Source organism: Nomascus leucogenys, chromosome 7b (assembly GCF_006542625.1).
Source record: "Nomascus leucogenys isolate Asia chromosome 7b, Asia_NLE_v1, whole genome shotgun sequence".
Taxonomy (NCBI): Eukaryota; Metazoa; Chordata; class Mammalia; order Primates; family Hylobatidae; genus Nomascus; species Nomascus leucogenys.
In genome coordinates this window covers 41,069,542-41,088,462 of record NC_044387.1, presented here as the reverse complement: position 1 = coordinate 41,088,462, position 18,921 = coordinate 41,069,542, and positions in this window count along the sequence as shown.

The window sequence follows — 18,921 nt, the reverse complement described above, 5'->3', positions numbered from 1 at the left end:
TCTCAGTTGTCTGTTCAAAGGTGACATTCTTGCTAAGATTTTCACTGAGATCACAGATGCAGGCCAATTAAGTGATCTCAGTTTTTAAAGTTGTCGTGCTTTGGTATTATCAATTACCATCTAATCAAGAAGACAAAGTCAAACAGAAACAAAATAAAACAAAACACAAAGCAAAAAGCAGATGTGGGGTCATTTGGACACTCAGTCTTAAACATTTCCACTTCTGTTTCTTGCTGTCTGTACTATTAATAAAATACTCCAAGTGAGTCATTACTGTAATTTAGAAAAGTTCTGCCGAAAACCTCTATCATAAATCCTTCTTAGGGGCTTGAAATTCAATTGTAATATCCTCTCCACACTACATTTATAAGCCAAGCCCCAGCAATATACTAATATATTTTACATAGTTGTAAACAATTGGCCTGCTTATGCATCTGTCAGAAAGAGAAAAACTATAAAGACTAATAAGATTTAACTTTCAAATGATTATCTGTATTTCCTTCAAAAATAACCAGTGTTTCATCTCAGATTTTGTATGCTGATGGTTCATTGCAAATTAACATAATTTGTATTTTGGGAGCAGTCTTAAATTTTAAAACATTAGCTTTTGTATATAGTAGAATATTGTTGTAATAGCAGGATATCTATACAATAAGAGTTGCACACAAATTTCAAAATCTACTGCCTGACCAGTAAAATTCTTCAGAAGTCCAAGAGATGGCATAAAGAAATAGTTACTATTAAATACATAATTCTAATAATTGTTGCTTGAAACTTCTTGGTAAAGTTTCTATGTGCAGCTTTGAAAATATAATGGATTTCATTATTTTAACAATTTCCATATGGTAAATAAAATTACATTTCTTCCAAAAAATATATTTACTATTAGAAAAATTGTATATTGATTAAATAATGGGAAAACTCAATGCTCTTGAGTTTTTATGACTCAAATGTCATAAAAGCAACATTTGAGGCATATGATTATCTCTAAAAGTAAAATGTGTGGAAATTAACAGAACGCAAGATCATACTCATGTATTAAATATTAATTTAGTAAATCACACGTACATCCATTAATTACAAATGTTAAATGACAAGAAACAACAAATACAACTTCAATCTGAAATAATTATTTTTTTGAAAACCGCTACATTCTGCTCTGATTATTTAGGACATCCTTTCTGTTTCCTTTGTGGTTTGTGGAACATTACATATGTGATTTTCCTGAGTTTTATGGGATTTTCTGAAATTATGGCAAGATTTTCTAATTTAAATAACACTTGTATCTTGGAGTCAATATAAAAAGGCATATTTCACATTAATTCATTAAAAAGTCTTAGTTACTTGGCATAAGAAATATGTATACCTAAATAGACCACATCTTTTTTTTTTCTTGTTTTCTCAAGTGAAAAACTTAGGATGGATCCACTAAAAAATGTGGTGTGTTTCCAACGGTAAAATGTAACTTTATTATAAATTGTGTGTGCCTATTTTTCATAAGAATTCCTCTGAAATTCCATAAGACTGTAGAAAATTAGCCACTCAAAAATATTTTACTTATAGGATAAATTTATGATTTTAAAAAATTAGCCATTTTGTTTTATTGAAATATATAGGTGGGAGGAAGGTCTTACAGTTTTATACCAATCACTTATTCTCCCTGAGGTTCTATTGAGTTACTTCTCTGTTGAATTAACTGTATTAACTTTGGACTTCAGAGAAAAATATAGATTTCGAGTCTATAAAATGCAACACACACACACACACACACACACACACACACACGCACTCCTTATTCTGAAATACCATGCAGAGCACTACAGTTTTGTAATGCCATGATGTGTTAACTCTTCCTTTGTGTTGAAGTCCTGGATCAGTAGGTGTTATCTTTGAAATTCCATTAATAGAAGTTATATAGAGACATGGCAATGGAAAGAAAAGTAGCCCTGAAATATTGTAATGCACAGTTGAAATGAGTGTATTAAAGATAAAATATCAAGTTTAATTAGATATTTTTTGCTTGTTTTGCATCTTTTGTTTTTTTATGTCCTAACCTTTGCAGTCATTTAAACAGAGATATTTTGTCATTTGATTATATTTATGGAAAAGCTTCAATTACTAACCATCTGAGTTTTAGACAGAGACCTCACAAAGCAGCTTAAAATAATTTGGCTATCTAATTTATTTTTCTTCCTTTTTTCGATAGAGATATTTTCTTTATTTTTCCCTCCATTTACAGGTGCAGAATTAAAGAACATGTTCGCTCACTATATTATTGATGCACTTAAGTGGAGTGTTCCAAGGCATGTAATTACCATGTAGGCTTATGGCCCTGAAGTAGCCCAGGATAGTGGTGCTGCATATCCATGATTTGAAGGACATACAGTGATGATTATAGAGGCAGTACTCTACATCCATTCTAGCCCTTTTGTGTTTAGCTGGTTGTCATGGCAAATAATTGGATAGAATTTAAGCCACTTTCTTCCAAGTGGGAAATTCATAATTTTACCCTTCACCTAATTTTGTAGATACTTTTAAAGAATCTTAAAGTTTGTACAGGAATGACGTAGAGCAGTGTGGGAAAAATTTTCACTTTCAGCAGGCACATCAGAAATTAAACTTCTGTTTAGGGGGTAAATAAATCAATTTCCATTTTCATTAAATGGCTTCATTTTCCTATAACTAAGCCACAGACTTTGTGTTTCCTCACTAAAACAAGGCCAATGTGGTTTACTTTGACAGCTTCCGAGAGAAATGGAAAAACAGAGTAAAATATTGAAATCGTATTAAATTTTAGCGAAAATGACATTTTGCCTAGAGTCAGGTCTGCAAAAGCTTAAAACCTTTTCAAAACACAGCTGATGGAGGAAACTGTAACTAGAAATGGTTTATGCTAATAGCATAATAGGGTTTGTCATAGGGAGGGTATTAATTGACCCAAAGGGTATGTAAGTCAGGTAATAATGATACATTTCATAATGACTTTCTGTTTTAGTTGTATAATATTGAAAGATTAATCTTTTATAATATATCATCCTTTTATTTGTAAAATACAGTTATAAAACCTGCAAAAATTTAGAATTGGTGGATTTTAGTCATTATTCAGCCCAATTATTCTCTGAGAGGTATCATTCAGCCAAATTTTATTTTATTTTATTTTATTTTTTATTATACGTTAAGTTTTAGGGTACATGTGCACAAAGTGCAGGTTTGTCACATATGTATATACATGTGCCATGTTAGTATGCTGCACCCATTAACTCGTCACTTAGCATTAGGTATATCTCCTAATGCTTTCCCTCCCCCCTTCCCCCACCCCACAACAGACCCCAGCGTGTGATGTTCCCCTTGCTGTGGCCATGTGTTCTCATTGTTCAATTCCCACCTATGAGTGAGAACATGCGGTGTTTGGTTTTTTGTCCTTGCGATAGTTTGCGGAGAATGATAGTTTCCAGCTTCATCCATGTCCCTACGAAGGATGTGAACTCATCATTTTTTATGGCTGCATAGTATTCCATGGTGTATATGTGCCACATTTTCTTCATCCAGTCTATCATTGTTGGATATTTGGGTTGGTTCCAAGTCTTTGCTATTGTGAATAGTGCCACAATAAACATACGTGTGCATGTGTCTTTATAGCAGCATGATTTATAATCCTTTGGGTATATGCCCAGTGATGGGATGGCTGGGTCAAATGGTATTTCTATTTCTAGATCCCTGAGGAATCACCACACTGACTTCCACAATGGTTGAAATAGTTTACAGTCCCACCAACAGTGTAAAAAGTGTTCCTATTTCTCCACATCCTCTCCAGCACTTGTTGTTTCCTGACTTTTTAATGATTGCCATTCTAACTGATGTGAGATGGTATCTCATTGTGGTTTTGATTTGCATTTCTCTTGATGGCCAGTGATGAGGAGCATTTTTTCATGTGTTTTTTGGCTACATAAATGTCTTCTTTTGAGAAGTGTCTGTTCATATCCTTTGCCCGCTTTTTGATGGGGTTGTTTGTGTTTTTCTTGTAAATTTGTTTTGAGTTCATTGTAGATTCTGGATATTAGCCCTTGGTCTGATGAGTAGGTTGCAAAAATTTTCTCCCATTCTGTAGGTTGCCTGTTCACTCTGATGGTGGTTTCTTTTGCTGTGCAGAAGCTCTTTAGTTTAATTAGATCCCATTTGCCAATTTTGGCTTTTGTTGCCATTGCTTTTGGTGTTTTAGACATGAAGTCTTTGCCCATGCCTCTGTCCTGAATGGTATTGCCTAGGTTTTCTTCTAGGGTTTTTATGGTTTTAGGTCTAACATGTAAGTCTTTAATCCATCTTGAATTAATTTTTGTATAAGGTGTAAGGAAGGGATCCAGTTTCAGCTTTCTACATATGGCTAGCCAGTTTTCCCAGCACCATTTGTTAAATAGGGAATCCCTTCCCCATTGCTTGTTTTTGTCAGATTTGTCAAAGATCAGATAGTTGTAGATATGCGGAATTATTTCTGAGGGCTCTGTTCTGTTCCATTGGTCTATATCTCTGTTTTGGTACCAGTACCATGCTGTTTTGGTTACTGTAGCCTTGTAGTATAATTTGAAGTCAGGTAGCGTGATGCCTCCTGCTTTGTTCTTTTGGCTTAGGATTGACTTGGCAATGCAGTTTCTTCCTAGCCTTGATGGTCTTTACAATTTGGCATGTTTTTGCAGTGGCTGGTACTGGTTGTTCCTTTCCATATTTAGTGCTTCCTTCAGGAGCTATTGTAGGGCAGGCCTGGTGGTGATAAAATCTCTCAGCATTTGCTTGTCTATAAAGTATTTTATTTCTCCTTCACTTATGAAGCTTAGTTTGGCTGGATATGAAATTCTGGGTTGAAAATTCTTTCCTTTAAGAATGTTGAATATTGTCCCCCCACTCTCTTCTGGCTTGTAGAGTTTCTGCTGAGAGATCCGCTGTCAGTCTGATGGGCTTCCCTTTGTGGGTAACCTGACCTTTCTCTCTGGCTGCCCTTAACATTTTTTCCTTCATTTCAACTTTGGTGAACGTGACAATCATGTGTCTTGGAGTTGCTGTTCTCGAGGAGTATCTTTGTGGCGTTCTCTGTATTTCCTGAATCTGAATGTTGGCCTGCCTTGCTAGATTGGGGAAGTTCTCCTGGATAATATCCTGCAGAGTGTTTTCCAACTTGGTTCCATTCTCCCCGTCACTTTCAGGTACACCAATCAGACGTAGATTTGGTCTTTTCACATAGTCCCATATTTCTTGGAGGCTTTGTTCATTTTTTTTTATTCTTTTTTCTCTACACTTCTCTTCTCGCTTCATTTCATTCATTTCGTCTTCCATCACTGATACCCTTTCTTCCAGTTGATCGCATTGGCTACTGAGCCTTTAATTACATAGACTTTTTCTGTTGATCATCCTCTGAGTCCATATTCCCATGTATGCTACTAGCTTTACTGCTTTTACTTTCTATATTGGGTCATGAAAAATATGGTTAATCTAAATTTGAAAGATAGTTTGCTTTACCTACTGGATATAATGTTACTCTACTTTGAAATATGTTAATTCTGTGCACTAAATATAAGCACTGTATAGGATAAAAGTTTTGCCTAGCTCATAAACTTGTTCTAAAATGTATCTATTTTAATACAAAAATTCTCTTACATTTATACATCCCACATTCTAATAAAGACTAACTGACATGAATTATGAGCAGTAAAGAAACATGTGTATGCATGTGTGTATACTTATGTATCTGTTCTAATGGAAATATCTATTTGGAGTCAGAAAATCTATTTGGTCCCAGTTCTCACTAATAATATGATCTCATTAAAGATACTTAAACTCAATAACTTTACTTTCTCATTTATAAAACAGAGGTTATAATAACATTAAACACACTGTTGTGGACATGCATAATTTCATAGCTCAACACGTAGTCCCACTGCTTCTGGTAATAACGTCTTTTGTTAGATTGCAAAGACAATGGCCACATTAATTCCAATCTCTGTATTCATCATGTTTGCGATATAACTTTGCAGGTATAAGTACAGAACTTAAGAGAACTTGCATACTTTCTCTTCACTCTTTTGGAAGTCTAAAGGGCGAGCTGCCAGTTGAATTGTCCAAACTATCTTTCTGGAGAATGAGACATCACGTGGGGCAAAGATGTTCTCTCTCAACTAAGCCATTTCAGACTGGCCTGCTGCAAGCTGGATTGGCAGACACATAGAGTGAATGCAGTCAAGGTGGGAAGTTACATCAAGACGAGCTAATTCAAATTGCAGGCTCACAGGTTCATGAGATAAAGAATAATTGGTGTTTTACATCACAAAGTTTTCAGGTGTTTGTTGTATAACAAATCCTATATGGGAAAAAAAATCCATGAATTTTCTAATCATTATCATTGCTTTAGTGAAGGGAACTGTGCCTCAGGTTGTTCTGATGATAATCCAAACCTCATTTCCAGATAAGTGTAATTTACTTATCTCTCTAGTACACGTCATAAAGAATTTGTTGTTGGTGAGAAAGAGATCTGGCCTTTGCCTCACATTCTGGGAAGTAATCAATATCATACACTTCTGTCATCAAAGGAGGGTTTGTTTAGACCAAGGGTTGGCCATACCAGATATTAGGATGGGATGAGGCTTGCAACACCTAAGTTTTAGGACATGAAATGGTGAGGCCAGAAACACTAACCATGTGATTAAGAAGTTGGGGGGTGTCTTTGGGTCATATGATAATCTGTTGACTTCAATATTGAATTCAATCATGTGGATAATCACTCAATCATACATATGTAATTAATCCCCCCTCACCCAAAATCTCCAAATACCATATCTCTGGTGAGATTCTCTGGCTGGCAGCACTACATGTATAATGTCATATTTTAGCTTTGGAAAGACAATATGTCTTGGAGACAACAGAATCTTCATATTTAGAACTCTTCCAGGCTTTGCCCTGAACAACTCTTTCTTTGGTTGATTTTAATTTGTATTTTTTCCTGATACTAAAGTAAAATCATGGCTAAAATAACTTTTAATGGGTTTTGTGAAGGCTTCTAGCAAATCATCAAAACTTAGGGTGGTTTTAGAAATTTTCCAAACCTATAGTTTGTGTCAGACATCTTGAATTGACCTAGCAATGCCCTCAAACTTTGATGTTAGTCTAACTCCAGGTAGCTGGTACCAGGAGTGGAGTGGATGTTTCTAAGAATGACCCTGACTCATTGAAACATGTGGCTTGAAAAAAGAATGAATAAGTAGTAAGAGGATAAATAATTTTTCAATGGTCATGGGGTTACCAATAGTATGGAGCTGCAGATGTGCTGTGATCAATTAATGAAAGCAAAAGTTACCAATAGAGTTAAGGAATAATGGATCAAACTCTTGAAGAGTTTGAATGCATAATGGCATGCAAAGTAGTAAGAAATAAACTAAATCTACAATTTCTTGGTTATTGATATCTGTAATAGCTAAAATTAAAGAAAGGGAAAAAATTGAAGTAGATACTGATACTGGGCCAAGCTTGGATTGTGGCTGGTTCAAGTTACAGCTTCTTGCCTCAACTCTCCTACCAATAAGTAAAGTTAAAATAAAAATAAAAACAAAAAATGTATTAAGGTAAATGCTGACTTTGCACCTGGCTTATATCTTTACCAGTCTGAATCATAACCTACAGGCCCCTACCAAGGGGTAAAGTTAAAATAAAATCATATGAGTGAGTAAAATGATTAGAGGGTGGGAAAGAGACATTTCTGGGACTCCGTGGCATGGGAACCCTATGTACTATGATTCCAAAAGAAAATGAAAATGAATATTGTCTCAGAGACTAGGAAATACCATCAAACATATCTACATAAACATAATGTTAAACTCAAAGAACATGAAAGAGAAAGATCAAAAATATTTGAAGAAAGAATTGCTTAAATCTTTCTAAGTTTGATACAAGACATTAATCTACACATCTAAAAAATCTCACTAGATTCCAAGAGATCCACACCTAGATATATCATAATAAAATGGTTAAAAGCCAAACAAAAAGACTAATTTGAAAGTTGCAAGAGAGAAGGGACTCATAACTTATAAAAAATCCTCAGTAAGATCAACAATTGATTTATCATCAGAAACATTATAGGCCAGAAGGCAGTAGGATGACATATTCAAAGTGCAAGAAAATTAAAAAGCTATCAGCAAAGAATTCTATATTGACAAAGCTATCCTCAAAAAATAAAAATTTAAATAATTTTTAACATAATTAGCCTTAAAAACACATAAAATATGCTGTTAGCAAATAGACATACTAAAGAAAATCCTATCCTTCAGGGTGAAATGAAAGAACATTAGACAATAACTTGAACCTATTTGAAGAAATGAAGAGCATCAGTTAAAGTAACTACATCAGTTACACAAAAGATAGTATAAATATATTTATTTTTTGTAACATTCCTTTCTGATTTAAAAGACAACTTTAGAAAGCAATAATTAAAAGTTTGTGTTTGTTGGCACAAAATATATAAAGATATAACGTATGACAACTAGAGTAAAGATGGGCTGACACTATAAAACAGTATATAATGTTTTTGTACTTTATTGAAGTTAAACTGGAATTAATCTGAACTAGATTGTTCTAAGTTAAAATATAAATTATATTTACCAGGGCAAGCACAAAGAAACAACTAAAACATATAATGAAAACTATAATAAAGCATTAAAAAGTAGAAAAATTATTTAACACACACAAAAAGGCAGCAATAGAATCAAGGAACAAAAAAAAAATAAGACATACAGAAAACAAAAATAACAGGTAAATCCAATTTTATGAGCAATTACATTAAATGAAAATGGATTCATTATTACAATTGAAAGCTAGGATATGGAAGAAATTTTTTTTAAAAAACTAACTATATACTGTCTAAAAGAGACAATTTAGATTCAAAGACGTAAGTAAATCTAAAGTAAAAGGATGAGAAAAAATATATTCTGCAAATAGTAAACAAAAATAACTAAAAAGCGAGCTAGAGTGGCTATAGAAAATAGGCTTTAAAGTGAAAATTGTTATTAGTAAATGAGGATATTTTGTAATAATGAATGGGCTAAACCACCAAACACTTATACAAATTATAAACACATATGCATCTGACAATAGATCCCCAAAATACATGAAAGAAAAATTTTTCAGAATCAAGGGAGATATAGAATATTTAACAATAACAATGGGAGACTTCAGTACTCCACTTTCAATAATGGATAGAAAAAGGCAGATGATTAACACTACACAGAAAACTTGAACAGTACTACCAGCCAACTACACCTCCCAGATATTTATAGAACAATCCATCTAAAAACAGCAGGATATGCATTCTTCCCGAGTACACATGAAACATTTACACAGATAGGCCAAGTTTAGTTAAAAAAATAAGCTTGACGATTTAAAAGAGTAGGTATCATATAAAATATGTTTTCTAATTACAATGGGATTAAATTAGTAATCAATAGTAGATGAAAATTGGGAAATTCACAAATATGTAAAAATTAAAACTCTTAAATAGCCAATGATTCAAAGAAAAAATCTTAGATGAATTAAAAATACTTTGAGATAAGTGAAACAAAAACCTATCATATCATATCTTATGGACTATAATCTAAAAAATTGCCTTGAGGGAAATTTATATCTATAATGATATATATTTAAAAAATAAAAAAACTCATATCAATGAACTAGAATTTTACCTTAAAAAATCAGAAAACAATTGAGCAAACTAAAGCCTTGACACGATTTGGCTGTGTCCCCACCCAACATCTCATCTTGAATTGGAATCCCAATAATCCCTATAATTCCCATGTGTCAAGTGTGGGACCAGGTGGAGGTAATTAGATCATGGGAGTGGTTTCTCCTATGCTGTTCTTGTGATAGTGGGTGAGTCTCACAAGATCTGATGATCTTATAAGCATCTGGCATTTCCCCTGCTTACAATCACTCTGTCCTGCATCCCTCTGAAGAAGGTGCCTGCTTCTCCTTTACCTTCTGCCATGATTATAAGTTTCCTGAGGACTCTCTAGCCATGTAGAATTGTGAGTCAGTTAAACCTCTTTTCTTTATAAATTACCCAGTCTCAGGTATTTCTTCATAGCAGTGTGAGAACAGACTAATACAATAAGTTGGTACCAAGTGGGGTGCTGTTATAAAGAAACCTGAAAATGTGGAAGCAACTTTGGAACTGGGTAACAGGTAGAGGTTCAAGCAGCTTGGACAGCTCCAAAGAAGAGAGGAAAATGTAGGAAAGTTTGGAACTTCCTAGAGACTTGTTGAATGGCATTGACCAAAATGCAATAGTGATATAGACAATAAAGTCTAGGCTGAGGTGGTCTCATATGGAGATGTGGAGCTTGTTGGGAAATGGAGCAAAGGTCACTCTTGCTATGCTTTTGCAAGAAGACTGGTGGCATTGTGCCCCTGACTTAGAGATCTGTGGAACTTTGAACTTGAGAGAGATGGATTAGGGTGTCTGGTGGAAGAAATTTCTAAGCAGCAAAGCGTTTGAGAGTAATCATCACATAACAGTTTGGAAAATTTGCACCTGGTGATGTGGTAGAAAAAGAAAAACCCACTTTCTGGGAGAAATTCAAGCCCACTGCAGAAATGTGCATAATTAATGAGGAGCCAAATGTTAGTCACCAAGACAATGGGGAAAATATCTCCAGGGCATGTCAGAGATCTTCAAGGCAGCCTCTCCCATCACAGGCCTGGAGGCCTAGGAGGAAAAAATGGTTTCATGGGCTGGGTCCAGGCCCCCCATGCTCTCTGCAGCTTTGGGACATGGTACCCTGTATCCCAGCTGCTTCAACTCCAGCCATGGTTAAAAGGAGCCAAGGTACAACTCAGGCCATTTCTTCAGAGTATGTAGGTCCCAAGTCTTGGTGGGTTCCACATGGTCTTGATCCTGTGTGCGCACAGAAGCCAAGAATTGAGGTTTGGGAACTTCAGGCTAGATCAGAGGATGTCCAGGCAGAAGGCTGCTACAGAGGCAGAGCTCTCATGGCGAAACTCTGTTAGGGCAGTTCAGAAGAGAAATGTGGAATTTTAGCCCCCACACAGAGTACACACTGTGACACTGCCTAGTGGAACTGTAAGAAGAGGGCCACTGTCCTCCAGATCTCAAAATGGTAGATCCGCTGACAGCTTGCACCATGCACCAGGAAAAGCCACAGACAATGCCAGCCCGTGAAAGCAGGTGGGAGGTTGGCTGTACCCTGCAAAGCCACAGGGGTGGAGCTGCCCATGCCGTGGGAACCCACATCTTGCATCAGCATGACCTGGATGACATGGAGTCAAAGGAGATCATTTTGGAACTTCAAGGTTTAATGACTGCCCTGTTGGATATTGGACTTGCATGGGGCCTGTATTCCCCTTTTTTTATTGTCCAATTTCTCCCATTTGGAATGGGTGTATTTATGCAATGCCTGGACCCCCATTGTATCTAGGAAGTAACTAACCTTCTTTTGATTTTACAGGCTCATAGGTGGAAGGGACTTGACTAGTCTCAGATGAGAATTTGGCCTTGGCCTTTTTGGTTAGTGCTGGAATGAGTTAAGACTTTGGGGGACTGATGGAAATGCATAATTGTGTTTTAAAATGTGAGGACATGAGATTTGGGAGATGCCTGCTTCTCCTTTGCCTTCTGCCATGACTGTAAGTTTCCTGAGGCCTCCCCAGCTATGTGGAACTGTGAGTCAATTAAAGCTATTTTCTTTTTAAATTACCCATTCCTGGCTATTTCTTTACAGCAGGGTGAGAATGGACTAATATAAACTTGCATAAGCACAAGTAAGTACTTAATCACGATTACAGCAGAAACAAGTAAATAAGAGAAGAGAAAAACAATAAAGAAAAGCAACAAAACCCAAAGTTGGTTACTTAAAATGATCCACAAAATTGATAAAACTTTTGATAGAATAATCAAGAAAAAAATTAGAAGGTTCAAATTATTAAAAGCCAAACTGAAAGAAGAGATAGTACTACTAACCTTACACAAATAAAAAGGATTATAATGAAATACTATGAAAAACTATTTACTAGAAAATTAGTCAAATAAATCAGATGAAATAGAAAAAAATTATACAAAGATGTACACTACAAAAATTGACTTAAGAAGAAACAGAAGATCTGAATAGGCCTATAGCAAATAAATAAATGGGATTTTAATATAAAAACTTCTCATAAAGAAAAATTCTGAAACAATGTGACTTCTCTGGTGAATTCTACCAAATATTTAAAGAAGTGCTAATACCAACCCTTCATAAACTCTTCCAAAAAATAGAAGAGTATGAATACTTTCTCACTCAGTATCTAAAGGCTTTATTATCCTGAAAACAAATCTTGGCAAAGACATCACAATAAAAGACAACTATAGACCAATTACTCTTATTAATATACATGCAAATTTCTTCAACAATATACTGGTAAAGTCAATCCAGCAATACAGAAAAAGTACCATACAACATAACCAAGTGCAATTAATTACAGCAATGTAAGATTGGTTCAACATACTAAAAATCAATCAATGTAATACCTCATGTACTGTGTTAAAGAATAAAGGTCAAAACATTCACTATTTTCTCAAAAGGTGTGGAATAATCGCTTGACAAATGCAACACCCTTTCCTGATAAAACATTCAACAAACCATGAATATATGTGAACTTCTTCAATCTGATAAACATGTCTACAAAAAAATTCAGAGCTAACATCATATTTAATGATGAAAGACTCAAAGTATTTTACTTAAGATCAGGAAATAGACAATATCCTCTGTTATTATTTCTATTCCACATTGTGATAGAGGTTTTATAAAGGACATTTGATGAAAAAAGGCATACAAATTGGAATGTGAAAAGTATAAAACTCTCTCTACTTGTAGACAATATTATTTGTGTACAGAAAATCCTAAGAAATCAACAGCAGACTGTTGGTGCTAGTAAACAAGTTCAGCAAATTTTCAGGATTCAAGGTCTATATACAAAAGTTGATTGTATATTTATAGACCAGTAATGAATAATCTAAAAATGAAATTAAGACAATAATTTGTTTTAAAATAGTTTTAAAAATAAAAGTGCTTAGGAATAATTTAACAAATGAAGTGAATAACTTATACACTGAAAATGACAAAACATAGTTCAAGGAAGTTAAAGAAGACCTGAGTAAATGGAATTGCATCCCTTGCACAAGGATTAATAGACTTTATTATTTAAGGTGCAAAACTCCTCAAGTTAATCTATATACATAATGTAATCCCAATCAAAATCCCAGCTGTATTTCTTTAGAAATTTACAAGCAGATCCTAAAATTTATATGGAAATGGAAGGGACCCAGAATAGCCAAAATAATTTTGAGAAAGTAAAACAAAGTTAGAATTCACAATTCTCCATTTCTAAACATAATACAAAAGCTTTACTAATAAAGAATGTCTGTTATTAGTATTAAGATAGACATGTAGATTAATGGAATTGAATTGGGATTCCTGAAAAAAAAAACCCTTATGTTTACAGTCAATAAATTTTTAATAGGGTGCAAAAACAATTTACTATGGAAACATATTCTTTTCAACAAATGGTGCTAAGACAACTGGATGTTCACAAGCAAGAGAGTTAATCTGCACCCCCTATATCAAACCATACACAAAGTTAATTCAAAATGAATGAAATCTAAATGTAAGAGCTAAAACTACAAAGCTCTAAGAAGAAAACAAATGTGTTAATCATCATGATCTTGGATTTAGACAATGATTTTAAAAAAATGACAGCTAAAATAAAAGTAACCAAGGCAAAAAAGAACAGATGAATTGAACTCTATCAAAATTAAATATTTCTGTTTCAAAGGATACCTTGAAAAGATATTCTTTGATATCTTTTCAAAAGATATCTTGAAGATTCAAAAGCTATCTTTTTGAAAAAGATAGCTTGAAAAAGTGAAAAGATAATCCAAAGAATGGAAGACAATATTTAAAATCATGTATTTGATAAAAGACTATTATCAATAACGCATAAAATGCTCTTACAACTCAATAAATAAAATGGCTCAGTTTAAAAATGGACAAAGATTTATGTAGATATTTTTGCACAGATGATATATAAATATACAATAAGCATATAAGAAGATGGATCAGGAAAATGCAAATCAAAATCCCGATGAGATACAACTTCATACCCACTAAGATTGCTATAATCAAAAAGATGAACTATAAAAGTATTAGTGAGGATGCGAGGAAATTGAAATTCTCATAGATTCCTAATGAGAATGTAAAATGGTACAGATACTTTGGAAAACACTTTGACAATTTCTAAAAAAGTTAAATACAGAGTTACCACATCACCCAGCAATTCTAATCCTAGAGATATACCCGGGAGAACTGACAACAATATTCACACAACAATGTGTATAAGGCCATTTGTTTGTAACAGCATTACTAATAATAACCAAAAAGTAAAAACAACCCAACTACCCATCAACTGATGAATGAAAATTAAAATGTGGTGTAGGTATACAGTGGAATATTATCCAGCCATAAAAGGGAATGAATTACTGATCCATGCACAGTAAGTGTAAGAAACCAGACACCAAGGACACATTGTGTGACTGCATTTATATGAAATGTGCAGAATAGGCAAATTCATATAAACAGAAAGTAGATCAGTAGTTATCTGGGTATGAGGTGAAAAGGTAATGAGGAGTAATAGCTAATAGATACGGCATTTCTTTTTAGGGTAATACAAATGTTTTGGAATAATCTTGATAGTTGCACAACATTGTAAAAATACTAAAAAGCACTGAATTGTGCACTTTTAAAGTGTGAATTTTATACTGCATAAATTAAATGCTAAGTTTAAAAAAACTTAAAAGAGTCCATGAGCTGTATTTGGCTCATGGTCTGTATTTGCCAATTCCATTTATGAAATAATAATGGTAATGATGATGATAATGGCACCTGAGGGAAAAATATTTTGTTGTTAAAATGTTTCTATAAATTATTTTTCCACCATGCATTTCATGTAAAAGTTGATGTCTATGTGCACCAAACAATGTTATTCATATTTCCTACTCTCCTATGTCAAACTCTTTTATTTTCTTGATTTTACTTAAAGTGGTTTACATGGAGCATCTAAACGAAGGGGGTTCAGGGAGGTCTGAACTCATGTTACATATTTAATTCAAAATGGATGAAATACAAATGTAAGATTTAAAACTATAAAATATCAACTTTTCAATATTTCACCAATTCAATACTTCGACTTGAAGTGAAGCTTCAAGTTTATTAAAGCTCTGATTTAGCAAGTCCTACATAGGGTTTTTCACAGCTAGGGGGTGAGAAATTATGAGTAAGCTTTGAATATTTTCTTATATAAACTAAAAGTTATGTATGAAATAAAAATTCTTTATTTAAAAATGAACATAAACCTTTGCCCCACTGCCACTGTTTTGCAGCAAATGTAGTTTGTTTTTCTGGTTTCTGATCCATCCAGCCTTTATTTCTTTTATGTTCTGTCAAGATGATCTTTAAAATTCTGAATACATACTTATAAAGCAATAACATAATGATAATTTAAAAGTATATATTTGGGGTAAATCTTTAAGGGAAACATATTCCATTACTGAAGATCACAAATGGCAAATGAGACCAAAATTATGTAAACAGACATTACCCATCAGTAAGAATAATTAAGTTAGATACATGTTATAGTAAAAAGATGCCAGTGTTTTAAAATTCGTGCTAAACAATTTTTTTTCTTTGTTAATGAACTACAGTGTAGCTTCTTTGGCATGCAATTCAGTTACTATCAAAATCTATACGTTTTAGTTTCTACACTTAACCTTCAATTGTCGTAGGAAAAATGTCTTCCATACCAGCAAATTAGAATAATATGATACTTGCATAAATTTAGTTGGGCAATAATAATATTTTAGCTCACTTGGTGGTCATTTATAGACCTTTGCAAAGAAAAGACTTAAAATTTTGAATAGTTTTTCTGTTTCTCCTTGTTGGACATATGTTTTATGTGTCTTTCCAAAGACATTTTTTTCTTTGCTGTGTTCCTTTACTAGTTTTTCATAGTTATGTCCTTTCTTATAATGTTTAATTTTAACACTGTGATAATGGATTATACTTTGCTTTTATTTAACGGATCTCAAAGAGCCCATATCTGATATGCTACTTTTGTTTTCATCACAATACTTAAGTCATGGCAAATAGAAACTCAAAATGCTAAGTAGGAAATAAAGAACACTTGGTTTTCCAATGAGTGAAAAATAACTAGCATATTGGTGGAAAAAGAGATTTCCTAGCTTGCAAGAACTTTGTTTCTACTTTGCCACACTACACTATGTATACAATGATGTCTGTTCTTATCAGGATTTGCAGAGTAAATAAATCTTTTAGTGAATGTACAATAAAACCTTTTGTAGCAATGACCTGGTATTACTCTTAGGCTGTAACAGGACCTCTGGGATCTAATTTTAATTGTATCTTGAATGGTGTTTTTCTGTTTCTTTTCCACATGTCACAGCACAATTGAGATTAGACATTCACAAATTGTACTACATCATATTAGTATTTTCCTGATGAATGATTTTATAATTTCTTTCAATATTGTGGGCTGTCAGCCGGGCGCAGTGGCTCACGCTTGTAATCCCAGCACTTTGGGAGGCCGAGGCGGGAGGATCACGAGGTCAGGAGATCGAGACCACGGTGAAACCCCGTCTCTACTAAAAATACAAAAAATTAGCCGGGCATGGTGGCAGGCGCCTGTAGTCCCAGCTACTTGGAGAGGCTGAGGCAGGAGAATGGCGTGAACCCGGGAGGCGGAGCTTGCAGTGAGCCGAGATTGCGCCAATGCACCCCAGCCTGGGTGACAGAGCGAGACTCCGTCTCAAAAAAACAAAACAAACAAAAAAAATATTGTGGGCTGTCAGGCATGGAGTAGTAAGTCAAAATTTTAATTCAAATTTATAGATACAAACAGTAGGTATCCTAAATATTGCTGTCAAGATCATCTGCTTTTTGATTCCATTTTTGTCTCCTTTTTTTAACTTTTATGCCTTCTTTCCACTGTTTATATGTTTTCCCAATTGTTGATGAAAATTTTCCTTACCTTTACTCAGAAGTAAGTGATTCTGGGCATGAACAAGGATTCTAATCTTAGAGGAGCATATCACATCACTGAGGATTCCATACAATTTCTACCTTGTGTGCTCCACTATGTGATTTAGCATTCAGGTCCTGATAAATGTAAAAGGGATTATGCAACACTGTAATTAAATAGCAGCAAACCTTGACACAGGGGCCTTTTGTTCAAAGAATGACAATTTTGGAAATATGAACTTGGATTCTGGTCTGTATTAAATGGCTACAATTGTCTTGGCCATAATTTTCCATATCTTGATATCTCTAGAATGCAAGCTTCTTGAAGGCAAGACTATTTTATTTTGTTTATTCATTTAAAAGATTGTTTATCTCATTATTCTCAATTGTTAACACAGAACTGGTATTCAAAGGGTGTTCATTAAATAAAATTTGGGGCAGGGGGTGGAGCCAAGATGACTGAATAGGAACAGCTCCAGTCTACAGCTCCCAGCATATGCAGAAGACAGGTGATTTCTGCATTTCCAACTGACGTACCGGGTTCATCTCACTGGGGAGTGCCGGACAGTGGGTGCAGGACAGTGGGTGCAGCGCACCGTGCATGAGCCAAAGAAGGGTGAGGCATCACCTCACCCAGGAAGCACAAAGGGTCAGGGAATTCCCTTTACTAGTCAAAGAAAGGGGTGACAGACGGCACCTGGAAAATCGGGTCAGTCCCACCCTAATACCGTGCTTTTCCATCAGGCTTAGCAAACAGCACACCAGGAGATTATATGCTGCACCTGGCTCAGAGGGTCCTATGCCTACGGAGCCTCACTCATTCCTAGCACAGCAGTCTGAGGTGAAACTGCAAGGCAGCAGCAAGGCTGGGGCAGGGGCGCTCACCATTGCTCAGGCTTGAGTAGGTAAACAAAGCGGCTGGGAAGCTCGAACAGGGTGGAGCCCACCACAGCTCAAAGAGGCCTGCCTGCCTCTGTTCGCTCCACCTCTGGGGGCAGGGCACAGACAAACAAAAGATAGCAAAAACCTCTGCAAACTTAAATGTCCCTATCTGACAGCATTGATGAAAGTAGTGGTTCTCCCAGCATGCAGCTTGAGATCTGAGAACACACAGACTGACTCCTCAAGTGGGTCCCTGACCCACGAGTAGCCTAACTGGGAGGCACCCCCCAGTAGGGGCGGACTGACACCTCACACAGCCGGGTACTCCTCTGAGACAAAACTTCAAGAGGAACGATCAGGCAGCAGCATTTGTGGTTCACCAATATCTGCTGTTCTGCAGGCACCGCTGCTGATACCCAGGCAAACGGTCTGGAGTGGACCTCCAGTAAACTCCAACAGACCTGCAGCTGAGGGTCCTGACTGTTAGAAGGAAAACTAAAAAACAGAAAGGACATCCACGCCAAAAAACCCATCTGTACGTCACCATCATCAAAGACCAAAAGTAGATAAAACCACAAAGATGGGGAAAAAACAGAGCAGAAAAACCGGAAACTCTAAAAATCAGAGCACCTCTCCTCCTCCAAAGGAACGCAGCTCCTCACCAGCAACGGAACAAAGCTGGACAGAGAATGACTTTGACGCGTTGAGAGAGGAAGGCTTCAGAAGATCAAACTACTCCGAGCTGCAGGAGGAAATTCGAACCAATGGCAAAGAAGTTAAGAACTTTGGAAAAAAATTAGACGAATGGATAAATAGAATAACCAATGCAGAGAAGTCGTTAAAGGACCTGATGGAGCTGAAAACCACGGCATGAGAACTACGTGACGAATGTACAAGCCTCAGTAGCTGATTTGATCAACTGAAA